At 43.2% G+C, this 16,394-nt stretch overlaps 1 long non-coding RNA gene across 1 annotated transcript; it reads left to right on the top strand.

The window, feature by feature from the left end:
- Positions 1 to 646: 646 nt before the first annotated feature.
- On the top strand, positions 647 to 13,064 carry LOC118905614. Its single transcript, XR_005022293.1, has 4 exons — positions 647 to 729; positions 8,910 to 9,023; positions 10,988 to 11,138; positions 12,824 to 13,064. It is a non-coding gene; the product is annotated as an uncharacterized LOC118905614 (long non-coding RNA).
- The last annotated feature ends 3,330 nt before the right edge of the window (positions 13,065 to 16,394 follow it).

The raw sequence follows: 16,394 nt of genomic DNA, 5'->3' as shown, positions 1-16,394 counted from the left end.
CAGGCCCCTCTTCAGAGGCCAGGAGCTGCTCTGAGGCTACTCTGTGGGGACCAGGAAATCCCAGACCACCCTGTCTGCACCTCTTCCTTAGCAGTAGTGACCTTTCAAAAAACCAGAATTAATGGTAAGAAGGAAGAGGGCCGGCTAGGAAGAGGGGTGAGGAAATTATCCTTTTTAGAAGTGAAGTGTCTTGGAAAAAGTGTGCCCAGGTCTGCGGAGAGTTCAAGGTCATAATGATCATAGCTCCACTGAAGGCAATCTAGTCCTCAGTTAACAGCGTAGCAATAAAGTGCTGTTAACATATAACCAAAGGTGCATTTCAATGCTAGAGTCTCCTGAGAGCAAAACAAACAAACAACACCCAAAGAAATTATGAAGATGTAAAACTTCAACTTCTCCTTGAGCACAAAGCCAAAATTTCTTGGTTCTGGGCTCATTTAAGATGATTTTACCAGGCCCAAGGTGTTACTGATTGACAGCTTGGATTGAGTCCACATCATGGAAAAATGCATGGGGGATTTGCTCCTTGTAATTGCTCTTGTAATGGACTGCTACTTTCTCATAGTTAGTGGCTTTCTAAAGTTGAAATAAAGTTTGGAAATTGACTGTATTTGGCAAAACTTGGTAATTGTGCTTATTTTTTTCCCACAGAAAATAATCCAACAAATGACCAAAATCACAACCCACCACATGTGAAAACCATCTTCCAAACTCTCCAAAGATCTTTAGGTAAATGAGAACTTATGACCATATTGATGATAAGTATGTATAGTGACTCCTGATTCTAGTTTTTGTTTTTGTGCTACAGAGACAAGGAATGTAAAAATTTGGGTTCAAGTGGCAAGTCTATCTTTTTTAAAACACTCTATGAAAGAGCAAGGCAAACACAACCCCTTAGTAGATTAACTCTATGTTATCCAGAGTTTTCTGTCTGTGTTTGCTAATCCCTTGACCCTGATTTGACAAGCTGGCACTTCCAAAGTCAAGTAATTATGAGTCATTTTAAGCTGAGAGTTTTCTCTCTTTTTCTAAGCCAAATTGAATAAAAAATAAATTTATTTCTTTCTCCAGAAATGTGAGGCTGTTATCACATACTTCCTAGACAGATTCACCAAACTCACCCCAAAGCTGCAGAATTAGCTGCAGTTTTTCAACCCTGTCTGTTTCTACTAAGCCATTCTGTGGTCCCTCTACCAATAAATGAATATTTCAGGGTATTTAATCTTCTGTATTGCCCTTGCAATTCAAGAAACATTCTTTTTAAAATTGAAGTATAATTGACTTAAAATATTATATTAGTTTCAGGTGTACAACATAGTGGTTCAATATTTTTATACATTACAAAATGATCACCATAGTAAGTTTAGTTACTATCTGTCGCCATACAAAGTTATTACAATATTATTGACTATATTCCCTATGCAGTACATTACATACCCGTGACATATTTATTTTATAACTGGAAGTTTGTTCCTCTTAATCTCCCTCATCTATTTCACTCATCTTCCCATGCCTCCTCCCCTCAGGCAACCAACAATTTGTTCTCTGTATTTATGAGTCTGTTTCTGTTTTGTTATGTTTCTTCATTTGCTTCATTTTTTAGATTCCACATGTAAGTAAAATCATACAGTATTTGTCTTTCTCTGTGTGACTTATTTCACTTAGCATAATACTCTCTAGGTCCATCCATGTTACCACAAATGGCAAGATTCCATTCTTTTTTATGGCTGAGTAAGACTCCATTGTGTGTGTGTGTGTGTGTGTGTGTGTGTGTGTGTGTATAAAATATATATGTGACATCTTCTTTATCCATTCCTCTATTTTGTTCTTGTTTTTGATTTTGGCTGCACCCCACAGCATGTGGGATCTTAGTTCTCCGACCAGGGATCAAACCTGCACCTCCTGCACTGGAAGCGCAGAGTCTTAATCACTGGACCACCAGGGAAGTCCCATTCCTCTATTGATGGACACTTCTGTTGCTTCCATATCTTGGCTATTGTAAATAATGCTGCAGTGAACATAGGGGTGCATATATCTTTTCAAATTAGTGTTGCTGTTTTCTTTGGAAAAATATCCAGAAGTGGAATTGCTGTATCATATGATAGTTCCATTTTAAATTTTTTGAGGAACCTCCATACTGTTTCCATAGTGGCTGCACCAATTTACATTTCCACCAACAGTGTTCAAGGGTTCCCTTTTCTCCCTATCCCTGCCAACAGTTGTTATCTCTTGTCTTTTTGGTAATAGCCATTCTGACAGATGTGAGGTGATATCTCATAATGGTTTTGATTTTCATTTCCCTGATATTTAGTGCTGTTGAGGATCCTTTCTTGTGTCTGTTGGCCATTTGCCTGTCCTCTTTGGAAAAAATGTTTATCCAGGTCTTCTGCTTATTTTAAAATCAGGTTGTTTGTTTGATATTGAGGTGTATATGTTCTTTGTATATTTGGATATTAACCCCTTATCAGATATGTTGTTTGCAAATGTCTTCTCCCATTCAGTAAGTGGCTTTTTCATTTTGTGGATAGTTTCCTTTGCTGTGCAAAAGCTTTTCACTTTGATTAGGTCTCATTTGTTTGCTTTTGCTTTTGTTTCCCTTGCCTGAGGAGGCATATAGCTGAGACTGGTGTCAAAGAGCTAACTGCCTATTTTTTCTTCTAGGAGTTTTATGGTTTTAGGTCTTATAGTTAAGTCTTTAATCTGTTTTGAGTTTATTTTTGTTCATGGAGTGAGAAAGTAGTCCAGTTTGATTCTTTTGCATGTGTCACTGTCCAGTTTTTCCAACACAATTTATTAAAGAGGCTGTCTTGGGCTTCCCTGGTGGCGCAGTGGTTAAGAATCCTCCTGCCAATGCAGGGGACATGGGTTTGAGCCCTGGTCTGGGAAGATCCCACATGCCGTGGAGCAACTAAGCCCATGCACGACAACTACTGAGCCTGCACTCTAGAGCCCGTGAACCGCAACTACTGAGCCTGCGTGCCACAACTACTGAAGCCCGCGCTCCTAGAGCCCATGCTCCGCAACAAGAGAAGCCAGCGCAAGGAGAAACCCCTGCACTGCAATGAAGAGTAGCCCCCGCTCACCACAACTAGAGAAAGCCTGTGCACAGCAATGAAGACCCAAAGCAGCCAAAAATAAATTAAAAAAATAAATTTATTTTTAAAAAAAAGAGGCTGTCTTTTCTCCATTGTATATTTTTGCCTCCTTTGTCATAGATTGACCATAAGTGCATGGGTTTATTTAGGGGTTCTCTGTTGTTCCATTTGTCTTTGTGTCTGTTTTTATGCCAGTACTGTAGCTTTGTAGTATAGTTTGAAATGAGGGAGCATGATACTCCAGCTTTGTTCTTCTTTCTCAAGATTGTTTTGGCTGTTCAGGGTCTTCTGTGTTTCCATACAAATTTTATTTTATTTTTTCCTCATTTCATTGATTGATTGAAGTATAGTTGATTTACAATATTGTATTAGTTTCAGGTGTACAGCAAAGTGATTCAGTTATATATATATATACTTTTTTTTTCATGGTTCTTTTACATTATAAGTTATTGCAAGGTATTGAATATAGTTCCCTGTACTATACAGTAAATCCTTGTTGTTTATCTATTTTACATATAGTGGTGTGTATCTATTAATCCCATACTCCTAATTTATCCCTCCTCCACGTTTTTCCCCTTTGGTAACCATAAGTTTGTTTTCTATGTCCATGAGTCTGTTTCTGTTTTGTAAATAAGCTCATTTGTATTGTTTTTTCGATTCCATTTCTAAGTGATATAGTGTAATATTTGTCTTTCTCTGTCTGGCTTCATTCATTATGATAATCTCTAGGTCCATCCATTTGCTGCAAATGGCAATATTTCATTCTTTTATTCCATACATATTTTAGAATTATTTGTTCTAGTTCTGTGAAAAATGCCATTGGTATTTTGATAAGGATTGCAGTGAATCTGTAGACTGCATGGTATATCTTTCCATTTGTTTATGTTGTCTTCAATTTCTTCCATCAAAGTCTTGTAGTTGTCCAAGTATAGCCTTTTACCTCCTTGGTAAGATTTGTTTCTAGGTATTTTATTCTTTTTAAAGCATTTGTAAATGGGATTGTTTTCTTAATTCACTTTCTGATAGTTCTTTGTTACTGTACAAAATGCAACGGATTTCTCTATATTAATTTTGTATTCTGCAACTTTATTGAATTCATTTATTAGTTTTAATAGTTTTGGGTGTGTGTGTGTAGGATTTTCTATATATAGTATCATGTCATCTGCAAACAGTGACAGTTTTACTTCTTCCTTTCCAATTTGAATTCCTCTTATTTCTTTTTCTTGTCTGATTTCTCTGGCTAGGACTTCCAATACTGTGTTGAATAAAAATGGACAGAGTAGGCATCCTTGTCTTGTTCCTGATCTTAGAGGAAATTCTTTCAGCTTTTCACCATTGAGTATGATGTTAACTGTGGGCTTGTCATGTATGGCCTTTATTATGTTGAGGTATGTTCCCTCTACACCCACTTTGTTGAGATGTTGAATTTTGTCAAAAGGTATTTCTGCATCTATTGAGATGATCATATGGTATTTATTCTTCAATTTGTTAATGTGCTGTATCACATTGATTGATTTATGCAGATATTGAACCATTGTTGTATCTCTGGAACAAATCCCACTTGATCATGGTGTATGATCCATTTAATATATTGTTGTATTCAGTTTGCTAATTTTGTTGAGCATTTTCGCATCTATGTTCATCACTGATATTGGCCTATAAATTTCCTTTTTTGTGGTGTCTCTATCTGGTTTTCATATCAGGGTGATGCTGGCATCATAGATGGGTTCAGAAGCATTCCTTCCTCTGCAATTTTTTGGAATAATTTGAGAAGGATAGGATTAGCTCTTCTTGAAATATTTGGTCAGATTCACTTGTGAAGCCATCTGGTCCTGAACTTTTGCTTGTTGGGAGGTTTTTTTTTTTTTTTTTTTAATTACTGATTCAATTTTACTACTGGTAACTGGTCTGTTCAGATTTTCTTTTTCTTCCTGATTCAGTCTTGGGAGATTATATGTTTCTAGGAATTTATCAATTTCTTCTAGGTTGTCCATTTTATTGGCATATAATTATTCATAGTAATCTCTCATAATCCTTTGTGTTTCTGTGGTGTCAAGTGTAACTTCTAATTCATTTCTGATTTTATTTATTTGGGCCCTCTCTTTTTCTCTTGATGAGTCTGGCTAACGGTTTATTGATTTTGTTTATGTTTTCAAAGAACGAGCTCTTAATTTCATTAATCTTTTTTTATTGCTTTTTAAGTCTCTATTTCATTTATTTCTGTTCTGATCTTTATTATTTCTTTTATTCTACTAACTTTGGGTACTTTTTGTTCTTTTTCTAATTCCTTTAGGTGTAAGGTTAGATTGTTTATTTGAGATTTTTCTTGTTTCCTGAGGTAGGCTAATGTTGCTATAAACTTCCCTCTTAGAACTGCTTTTGCTGCATCCCATTGATTTTGGATCATTGTGTTTCCATTTTCATTTGTCTCTGGGTATTTTTTGATTTCCTCTTTAATTTCTTCAGTGACTTATTTGTTGTTTACATGCATGTTGGGTGTATTTTTGGCAATTTTTATGTTTATGTTTTTGGCAGTTTTTTTCTTGTAGTTGATTTTTCCTATCATTATGGTCAGAAAAGATGTTTGATATGATTTCAATCTTCTTAAATTTATTGTAACATATATTATGTAATATATATATGATTTTTTTTGGCCATGCTGTGTGGCTTGTTGGATCTTAGTTCCCCGACCAGGGATCAAACCCGTGCCCCCTGCAGTGGAAACGCTGAGTCCTAACCACTGGACTGCCAGGGAATTCCCTATATATGATTATTTTAAGTTGATGGTCTCTTAAGTTCAAATGCATTCTAATAATCCTGCATTTCCACTCCTGCACCCCCACCATATTTAATGTTGTTGACATCATATTTTATATCTTTTTGTTTTGTGTATCCCTCAACTACTTATTGTGGAGGTAGATGATTTTACTACTTTTGTCTTTTGGTCCACTACCTTACTGTATATTTGCTTTTACCAATGAGCTTTTTCCTTTTGTAATTTTCATATTTCCAGTTGTGGTCTTTTTTTTTTTCCACTTAGAGATGTCCTTTTAAATTTTCCTGTAAAGCTGGTTCAGTGGTAACTCTTTTAGCTTTTGCATGTCTGTAAAACTCTTTATCTCTCCCTCAAATCTGAATGATAGCTTTGCGGGGTAGAGTATTCATGGTTGTAGGTTTTTTACCTTTCACCACTTTGAACATATCATGCCCACTCCCTTCTGGTCTGCAAAGTTTCTGCTGAAATGTCAGCTGATAGCCTTATGGGAGTTTCCTTGTACATAGCAAGTTGCTTTTCCCTTGCTGCTTTTAGGATCCTCTCTTGATCTTTATTATTTTTTTCTTTTTAAATTTTTATTGGAGTATAGTCTTTTAAAAAAAATTTATTTATTTATTTATTTATTTAAATTTTATTTTTGCCTGCCTCGGGTCTTAGTTGCAGCACGTGGGATCTTCCGTTGCGGCGTGTGGGCTCCTCACCGTGCCAGGTGGGCTTCTCTCTAGTTGCAGTGTGCAGGCTCCAGAGCGTGCAGGCTCAGTAATTGCGGCGCACGGGCTCTCTAGTTGTGGCCCATGTGCTCAGTAGTTATGGCGCACGGGCTTAGTTGCCCTGTGGCATGTGGGATCTTAGTTCCCCGACCAGGGATCAAACCCGCGTCCCCTGCATTGGGAGGCAGATTCTTAACCACTGGACCACCAGGGAAGTCCCTGGAGTATAGTCTTTATCTTTAATTTTTGTCATTTTAATTATGTCTCGGTGTAGACCTTTTTTGGGTTCATCTTGTTTGGGACTCTGTGCTTTCTGTACCTGGATGCCTGTTTCCTTTCCCAGGTTAGCGAAGTTTCAGCTATTATTTCTTCAAATAAGTTCTCTGCCCCTTTATTTCACTCTTCTCTTTCTGGGACCTCTGCAATGTGAATGTTAGTATGCCTGATGTTGTCCCAGAGGTCTCTTAAACTATCCTCATTTTTAAAAATTCTTTTTCCTTTTTTATGTTCAGCTTGGGTGATTTCCACTCCTCTGTCTTCCAGTTTGTGGATCCATTCCTGTGTATCACCTAATTTACCGTTGATTCCTTCTAGTGTATTTTTTATTTCAGTTATTGCATTCTTCAGCTCTGTTTGGTTCTTCTTTATATTTTTAAGCTCTTTGTTAAACTTCTCATTGTACTCCTCCATTTTTCTCCTGAGTTTGTTCAGCATCTTTAGGATCATTACCTTGAACTCTTTATGAGGTAGATTGCTTACCTGTACTTCAGTTAGTTCTTCTTTGGGGGTTTTGTCTTATTCCTTCATTTGAAGCATACTCATTTGTCTCCACGTTTTACCTAATTCTCTGTGTTTATTTCTAAGTATTAAGTAGGTCAGTTATGTTTCCCCATCTTAGAGACTTTGTAACCTTGTGTATGAGACTTACCGTGGGGCCCAGCAGCACACTCCCCTCTGGTCGCTTGAGCTATGTGCTCAGGGGGGCTCTTTTGTTGTGGCAGGGCTGGCTACTGTGGATGTGCTGGTAGGTGAAGTTGGCCCCTGACTTGGTTGGCTGCCAGGCCCTGCCTTGTGCCTGCTGGTGTTGGGGGGCTGGGGCCTGGTGTGGCTGGCTGCACAGCCCGGGGGGGGCGGTCCTGGGACTGCTGCCAGCCCGTTGGTGGGCAGGCAGGCCCCCGGCGCTAACAGACTAGAGGGAGGGCTCCAAAATGGTGCTTGTCAGCCCCAGAGTCCTTGTGGTAGAACGAGATCCCCCAAATGGTTGCTGCCAGCATCTATGTTCCCAGTTGCCTCCTTCCTCTCTGGGAGCCTCTCTAAGATCAGCAAGTGGGTCTGACCGGCGTCCTTTCAAATTATTGCCTCTGTGCTGGGGCTCGGAGTGTGTGAGATTTTGCATGTGTCCTTTAAGCACAGAGTCTGTTTCCTACAGCCCTTTAGCTCTTCCGTAGGCAAAGCCTGCTGGCCTTCAAAGCCAGGCATTCTGGTGGCTCGTCCTCCCAGTGCAGGAGCCCGGGGCTGGGGATCCCGATGTGGGGTTTGGACCCCTTGCTCCCTGGGGAGAACCTCTACAGTTGTGATTATCCTCCTGTTTGTGGTTCACCTTGCCTGGGACGTGGGTACTGACTATACCCTGTCTCACTGTGGTTCCTTCTTTATAGCTTTAGTTGTGGGAAGTCTTTTCTACTAGTCTTCAGGTCGTTCTCATAGACAGTTGTTCTGGACACAGTTGTGACTTTGATGTGCCCCTGGGAGGAGATGAGCTCAGGGTCTTCCCACTCTGCCATCTTGGCCACATACCTCCAGAAACATTTTTTTTATAGTATTTTGTGGTTTCTGAATTGTTTTCACGAACATTATGCTATCAGTGAGGTAGGTCTTATTATTTCTATTTTATACTAGTTGAGACTGGGGTCGGAGAGGCTCAGCAACTATGTGAGAGGTTCTGGCTGGGCCCTGCAAGGGTGCTCCCCGCTCAGCAGCACCAGGCACCACCCAGGGAAAGTGACAAATGCACGTTCTCAGCCCCCACACCCTAGACTTCCTGAATCAGAAACTCTGGGGTGGAGCCCAGCGATCTGTGTTTTAACAAGGCCTCCTGGTGATTCTGAAGCACACTCCAAGGTGAGAACCACGGCCTCAGTCTACCCAGGAATTTGTTAGGTTAAAAAAATAAACGAAAACAAAACACTGATGTCCGTTTGGACCTTTCTCCAAAATCCTAACTCCTCACTTTGACTCTAGAGGCAGTTACTTTCATCATGAAAACAGAACTAATCACAGCTGCTGGGTGTTTTTAGATGAACCCATTTTGTCTTTTGTCTTTTGCAGGTCATATTGCAGAGGAGAAGAGGGATAAAGAATCCTCTCTCTTCAACAGGGATGTAAGTGATGAGCAGTTAACAGCTGTAAATAAAGGAACACTTCAAGAAGCAATCAGTCCAGGTAATAATCTATAGAGTGTGAGCTAAATAAGGTACCTACCTATGGATGACTTCAGAATGCAACTGTTTGCCTTTCATGGCGTTTTAATGGACTAGATGGCAGCACACCTTTAATTTACCCACGAAAGCATATGATCTACAGTTAAAATTATGCATTAAACTAACTCTAGGAATTTGCCACCCACCCTTTCAAAAAGATGCTGCTTTGATGTTGTTTCTACAAGCCAGGGTCATCCATAACATGGGCACCATCATCACAGTCCTTGACGTTACTGAGCACTGATGCTTTCTAACAAACAGGAGGGATTAAATGCCAAAGGGTAACCTAGTCCTTGATCTTCATCCTTAGATTACTTGAGGCTGGGCCCATTCAGAGTGAGTAGAAACTTGCCATCATGGCAACGTGCTGATACCAAGTCCAGGACACTCCCTCCATGTAGCTACCCACTATCAGAATTATACCTGGTTGTCACTTCCTAACTCTAAGAAATTGAATGCTGAATTATTCCAACAGAGCCCTTAAAGTTGCTTGATGCCGCTGCCTCTTGACATAGCATCGATGACGGTGGGAAGTTGGACATGCCTCCGTTTTCTCCCCATAACCCAAGAAGGCCCTTGGCCAGCATGTCCCGCCTGCATCACTAGGCTCCCCTCAGCAGCTCTCCACATCTGATTCCTATCATGGTACCTCTGTGCCCCATTTCCCTGATTCCTTTGTCTTTTTTGGGTCACATTACAAATGGGGAAACAGAAGCTCTGAGTCCCCAGTGTCAGCTGAGGACTCTTTCCTTCGAGATCTAGCTAAGATTGCCTTGTATAGTATTCCCAAGCCCACGTGTAGTGGCATTCCAAATCTACCCTCAAGGTTTCTACAAGGCCCTAAAGGGTTGAAAAAGCTTGGGATCATCTTGGCATCATGTTTGCCTTATGTCTTGAAATTCCCCCAAACCTACACACCCGAGGCAGATAATGTATGTGGCAGAATTACCTGGAGCTGGGGGTGGAGGAGGAGGGATGAGGGGCAGCAGAGAAGAGGTTCTATCACTGCCCTGTGAAAGCTTCAGACTGAATACTTGACTCCATTTTTTTTTTTTATTGAAGTATAGTTGATTTACAATATTGTGTTAGTTTCTGGTGTACAGTAAAGTGATTCAGAATATACATATACACACACACATACACACACACACACACACACACATATATATACATATATATTCTTTTTCAGATTCTTTTTCATTATGGTTTATTACAGGATATTGAATATAGTTCCCTGTGCTATACAGTAGGACCTTGCCGTTTACCTGTTTTATATATGGTAGTTTGTATCTGCTAACCCCAAACTCCTGATTTTTCCCTTCCCCCCCTTCCCCTTTGGTAACCGTAAATGTGTTTTCTATGTGAGTCTGTTTCTGTTTCGTAAACAAGTTCATTTGCATCAGTTTTTTAGATTCCACATATAAGCGATATCATATGATATTTGTCTTTGTCTGACTTACTTCACTTAGTATGACAATCTCTAGGTCCATCTGTGTTGCTGCAGATGGCATTATTTCACTCTTTTTTATGGCTGTTGACTCCATTTTTCTTTTTTTAAATTTATTTATGGCTGTGTTGGATGATTCCATTTTTCTTAAAAGCCGTTGCAGCGGGACTTTTCACCTCCTGTAGTGGCCCTGTCTCCTCCCTCCATCTTCACTCTCCTCTATTCCTCTCCTCACCTCCTCCAAACTGGTTGCTTTGCTGTTTGCCAGCTCATACCCTCAGCATCTCACCTCCACCATCAAAGGTTGTGAATGTCTTTTCCTAAACACAGCCAGTTTATTCCCCAAGAGGACTTGTGGAACCAGCAGCTGAGATGCTAAGGTTTTCATTCGGGCTCCAAGCAGAACCAACCAGTTGTCCCTACAGAGGCGTACGGGGTCGTCGCTCTCTGTTTACTCGGCCGTGCGTCTTCTCATTTAGATGTTCCAAGCAGGAGTATGCCACGCGCGCAGCTTCTGCACTTTCTGCAGAGGGACATCAGCATCGCCGCTGTCTCGGTGGCAGGAATCCTCACGGCCACAGTGTTGCTGCTGCTGGCGTTGGTCACGGACATCAGGAAGAAACAGCCGTTGTGAGTGGCTCTTAGCGCCCGCCTTCCTTCCAAGAACTCACAGGTTTTTGTACCAACGTTGCCCCAGAATTTCCTCTGACCCTGGGTTTAGGAGGACAGCGGGGACCTCTGAGCCTGGTTGTGCGTCAGCATCAGCTGACGTGCTTCCTAGACATGCAGATCACCCAGGCCATTGGGTTCTCAGACACTGCCTTGTGGTTCTGATGCACAGCTGGGTTTGGGGTTTCCTGGTTTGGGCCATCCTTGCTTCTGAAGGCCTCCGCAGGTGAGGCCACACCTCTTCCCATACTGAGGGCCACTGAAAGAGGAGATGGTACAGTCTCTGGCTGAAAGATTGGAAAACAGGAATATGGATGTAGAAAAGAAAGGAAAAGCATAGCTCCAAGTGTGTGGGGAGGGAAGAGGCTGTGGAGGGGAGGAGAGGCTGACGTTCAGCCCGTTCACACCGCTGCAGCCGTGCTGATGGTTAGAATATTGAAAGGTGCCTCTGTTGGTTGGTAAACAGCCCCTTCCCAGGACCTCCCCAGACTTCCCAGTCTTCCCCGTGACCCAGCAAGTGAAGGGTTAATGGCTGGTGCGGAGGGGCGGAGGGGTGCGGTGAGAGGGCCTCCAGGGCTCTGCTCCAACAGTGGCCACTTTGAACAGTCAATGTATGTCTGTACCAGTTGTAAGTCCTTCAACTCTCCCCCTGGCGAGAGGGCTCAAACACAGTGGCTCTAACCAGGAGCAGGCACTGGAAAGCAAAGGGTTTACAAGATTACGCATTTGCAGTAATTGCACCTCGAAATTATGTGCCTTGGTCTGCATCCCTTGGGACCCACATTCCTGATCACGGGGAAGAGCAGCTCTCCAAGGCCCCTCACGTCCTGCCCAGCGCTGTGTTGGGTCCTCGGCCTGTCCACAGAGAAAGGAGGAGGCCGTGGTGTGTGACGAGGGGTGAAGTGTCAACCCCCCATCCCATCCCCCCCAAACTCTGCAGCGTTTAAATTTCCCCACGAGAGTTGCATTGCTTTCCCTAAAAGTGTCCTTGAAAATGCCAGGCTCCCGGGACAGGTAACCCATTCCGGCCAGCCACCATCGCCTCCCACCCAGCTGCCTCCTCTGAGAGAGCAGTGGGTCTCCTGAAGCAAAAGGGGAACCCTGAATATGGCAGAAGTTAGAGAAGATTTAAAGACCTCTTGGAAATAAGTTTGACCTGCTTCACAGTTCTGACTGGGGCTTATCCATTGGATTCACCATTTCCCTTCCGTGTCTCTCAGAGGTATCAAAAGAAGTGGTGAAGGGGAGTTCCCTGGCCGTCCAGTGGTTAGGACTCCGCGCTCTCACTGCAGAGGGCCCGGGTTCGATCCCTGGTCAGGGAACTAAGATCCTGCAAGCTGTGTGGTGCAGCGGGGTGGGGTGAGGGGGTGGAAGAAGTGGTGAAGATTGGCTCCATCCCACAGAGACGAATCAAAGCTGTGGAGAGCCTGCGTTAGTTATGAGAACGTGGCGGGAAAGGATTTTCCCAGAGACGCTGTGGTGCCCCGAGGCAAAATGAATTTCACACACGACAAGCCTTCCTGACGGGAAGTACATAGAGTCCTCACCCCTCAGAAACATCAGCCTCTATTTCCTCCCAAGGAGTAGCCGGTAGGAATTGCTACGCATTTAGTTGTGCAGTACAGTTCCTGTGTGTTTTGTTTTAGATCTCCTCCAGCAAACATGGCATACAATATTTTTATAATGAATGGAAAGACTTGGTGGCAAAAGTCTCAAGAAAAGAAGACCAGAAAACATGCAGGAAAACAGGAACAGGTGAAGTTACATTCCAGTGTCTAAGCCAGGTGATGGGGCCAGCCAACCAGCACCCAAAGCCGTGATGCGAGGCGATTCTCCATCCAGACTCGGTGGAGAGGCAGTTGGATTTCTGGCTGTGAGGTGCACCCTGCAAAACATTTACCTTTTCCTCTCAACTTTGAATGGACCAAGAAAATTTTGGCCACAGAACGCGCATAATGGTAATGGCGTTAATGACTAGTACAGGAGTTTTAGCACATTTCCCCAAAGACTGACCCGACACACAATGGATTCGTTTATTAAAGCAGTGCTTCGTTTTCTCAGCCATTCATTGAACAGATATGAATTGAACACCCAATATACAGACAATATCAAAATACATGAGGCAACCAAAGGTACTCGCATCAGCAGACATGGCCCTCGCAGGTTTCTGAGGACATGGCAGACAGCTGGCTGAGGCCCTTTGGCAGTCGGTTTATGCCTCTCTGTCCCCATGGCTAAAGGGGCCAAGGGTCTGAGGGCTGGGGTCCAGAGGAGAAAGGGGAGAAGGGGGTGACTCATGTTGGTGTTGCAGGCCCAAGAGAGCAGCCACTGCAGCTCAGGCAGCTCTCGCCCCTACGTTGGAAGGCAGGGTCCAGAGAGAAGGACGCTGCCCCGCCCCCCGCCCCCCGGGAGGGAGGGTCCTGAGGCTGGGGGAGGATGTGTACCGCCACACGTGCGGCCACCGCGGCCCCTCAGGTCCACGTGCTCCAGCTCTGATTCATGCCTTCTCGCCTCGACCTGAAGAGGATGCGCACTCCCTTGTGGTGCCAGTCAGGGGACGCAGAAGGGGCAGTGGGGGAGCCCAGCCACGAGCACGCTGGCAGGGGGGTCTCAGCCGCACTAGGAAGGGCGAGGACGGGAGCGAGATCTGAGGTCAGAGATTCAAAGAAGGGGTGTGGCCTAAGCAAAGGGTCCAAATCAAGGGGTGGGGGGACCTGGCCCAAGACACCCGTGAGGGGCATTGCCTGGGCGCCCAAGCGAGGGTTTGACTTGAAGGGGTTCGGAGTGGGGCGTGTTAGCCGGGGAGGGAACGGGGCTCTAGGGAGGAGGTGGCCTCGCGAGGGCCGAGGGCACACCGTGCTGGACCTGCCAACAAAGGGTAGACTGGAGCGCAGACGGAGAACCCGGGAGGGGTGCGTCAGGAAGGGCATGGTCCAGGGACCAGAGGCGTGGCCGGGATGTTAGGGCCTGGCTGGTGTTCACCCCTCCCTGAGGGAGAACGTCCTCTGGCGCGGGGATGTCGTTGGCTGCTCTTGCTCTTTTTTTTTTTTTTTTTAATTAATTAGTTAATTCATTTTTGGCTGTGTTGGGTCTTCGTTTCTGTGCGAGGGCTTTCTCTAGTTGCGGCAAGCGGGGGCCACTCTTCATCACGGTGCACGAGCCTCTCACTATCGCGGCCTCTCTTGTTGCGGAGCACAGGCTCCAGACGCGCAGGCTCAGTAGTTGTGGCTCACGGGCCTAGTTGCTCCGCGGCATGTGGGATCTTCCCAGACCAGGGCTCGAACCCGTGTCCCCTGCATTGGCAGGCAGATTCTCAACCACTGCGCCACCAGGGAAGCCCGTTTTACTCTTGTTGTAGGAAACATCTACAGTTTCCCCAGGGGTAGACCTCTTGCAGGCCAAGGTGCCCGCCCAGGCTCATACTCCCCCTGGCTGGAGAGGACCCAGGCCTCCTGCTAGCTGCCGGCCTCCACACTCCTTTCTTGGGTCTCAACAAGTCTCTTGGGTCACCTTCCCGGCTTCAGCCTGGGACCCATCCTCCACCTTAATAAGCTGCACTTACTGAGACCCTGTTATGTGTGTAAACTCTCGATCCATATTTTTTTATTGAAGTATGGTTAATTTACAATGTTGTGTTAATTTCTGCTGTATAGCAAAGTGATTCAGTTATACATATATATATTCTTTTTTAATATTTTTTCCATTATGGTTTATCATAGAATATTGAATATAGTTCTCTGTGCTCTACAGTAGAACCTTGTTGTTTATCCGTTCTATATATAAAAGCTTACATCTGCTAACCCCAGCCTCCCATTGCATCCCTCCCCCAACCCGCTCCCCACTGGCAACCACCAGACTGTTCTCTATGTCCGTAATTCTGTTTCTGTTTCATGGATATGTTCATTTGTGTCATATTTTAGATTATATGTAAGTGATATCATATGGTATTTGTCTTTCTCTTTCTGACTTACTTCACTTAGTATGATAATCTCTAGGTCCATCCATGTTGCTGCAAATGGCATTATTTTGTTCTTTTTTATGGCTCAGTAGTATTCCATTGTATATATGTACCACATCTTCTTTATCCATTCATCTGTCTATGGACATTTAGGTTGTTTCCATGTCTTGGCTATTGTGAATAGTGCTGCTATGAACATAGGGGTGCATGTATCATTTTGAATTATAGTTTTGTCTGGTTATATGCCCAGGAGTGGGATTACTAGATCATATGGTAATTCTATTTTTAGTTTTCTGAGGAACCTCCATACTGTTTTCCACAGTGGCTGCACCAACTTACATTCCCACCAACAGTGTAGGAGGGTTCCCTTTACTCCACATCCATTCGAGCATTTGTTATTTGTAGACTTTTTCATGATGGCCATTCTGACTGGTGTGAGGGGGTACCTCATTGTAGTTTTGATTTGCATTTCTCTAATAATCAGCAATGTTGAGCATCTTTTCATGTGCCTATTGGCCACCTGTATTTCTTCTTTGGAGAAATGTCTATTTAGGTCTTCTGCCTTTTTTTTGATTGGGTTGTTTGTTTTTTTTGTTGTTGAGTTGTATGAGCTGCTTATATATTTTGGAAATTAAGCCCTTGTCAGTCACATCGTTTGCAAATATTTTCTCCCATTCTGTAGGTTGTCTTTTCATTGTGTTTATGGTTTCCTTTGCTGTGCAGAAACTTGTAAATTTGATTAGGTCCTATTTGTTTATTTTGTTTTTATTTCTATTGCTTTTGGAGACTGACCTAAGAAAACATTGGTACGATTTACGTCAGAGAATGTTTTACCTGTGATTTCTTCTAGGAGTTCTATGGTGTCATGTCTTATATTTAAGTCTTTAAGCCATTCTGAGTTTATTTCTGTGTATGGTGAGAGGGTGTGTTCTAACTTCATTGATTTACCTGAGGCTGTCCAACTTTCCCAGCACCACTTCCTGAAGAGACTGTCTTTTTCCCATTGTATATTCTTGCCTCCTTTGTCAAGATTAATTGACCGTAGATGTGTGGGTTTATTTCTGGGTTCTCTATTCTGTTTCATTGATCCATATGTCTGTTTTTGTGCCAATATCATGCTGTTTTGATTATGGTAGCTTTGTAGTATTGTCTGAAGTCTGGGAGGGTTATGTCTTCTGCTTTGTTCTTTTTCTTCATGATTGCTTTGGCAATTCTGGGTCTTTTATGGTTCCATATGAATTTTAGGATTATTTGTTCTA

This window comes from Balaenoptera musculus, chromosome 13 (genome assembly GCF_009873245.2).
Source record: "Balaenoptera musculus isolate JJ_BM4_2016_0621 chromosome 13, mBalMus1.pri.v3, whole genome shotgun sequence".
In the NCBI taxonomy this organism is placed as follows: Eukaryota; Metazoa; Chordata; class Mammalia; order Artiodactyla; family Balaenopteridae; genus Balaenoptera; species Balaenoptera musculus.
This window is presented reverse-complemented; position numbering and strand designations above follow the sequence as displayed.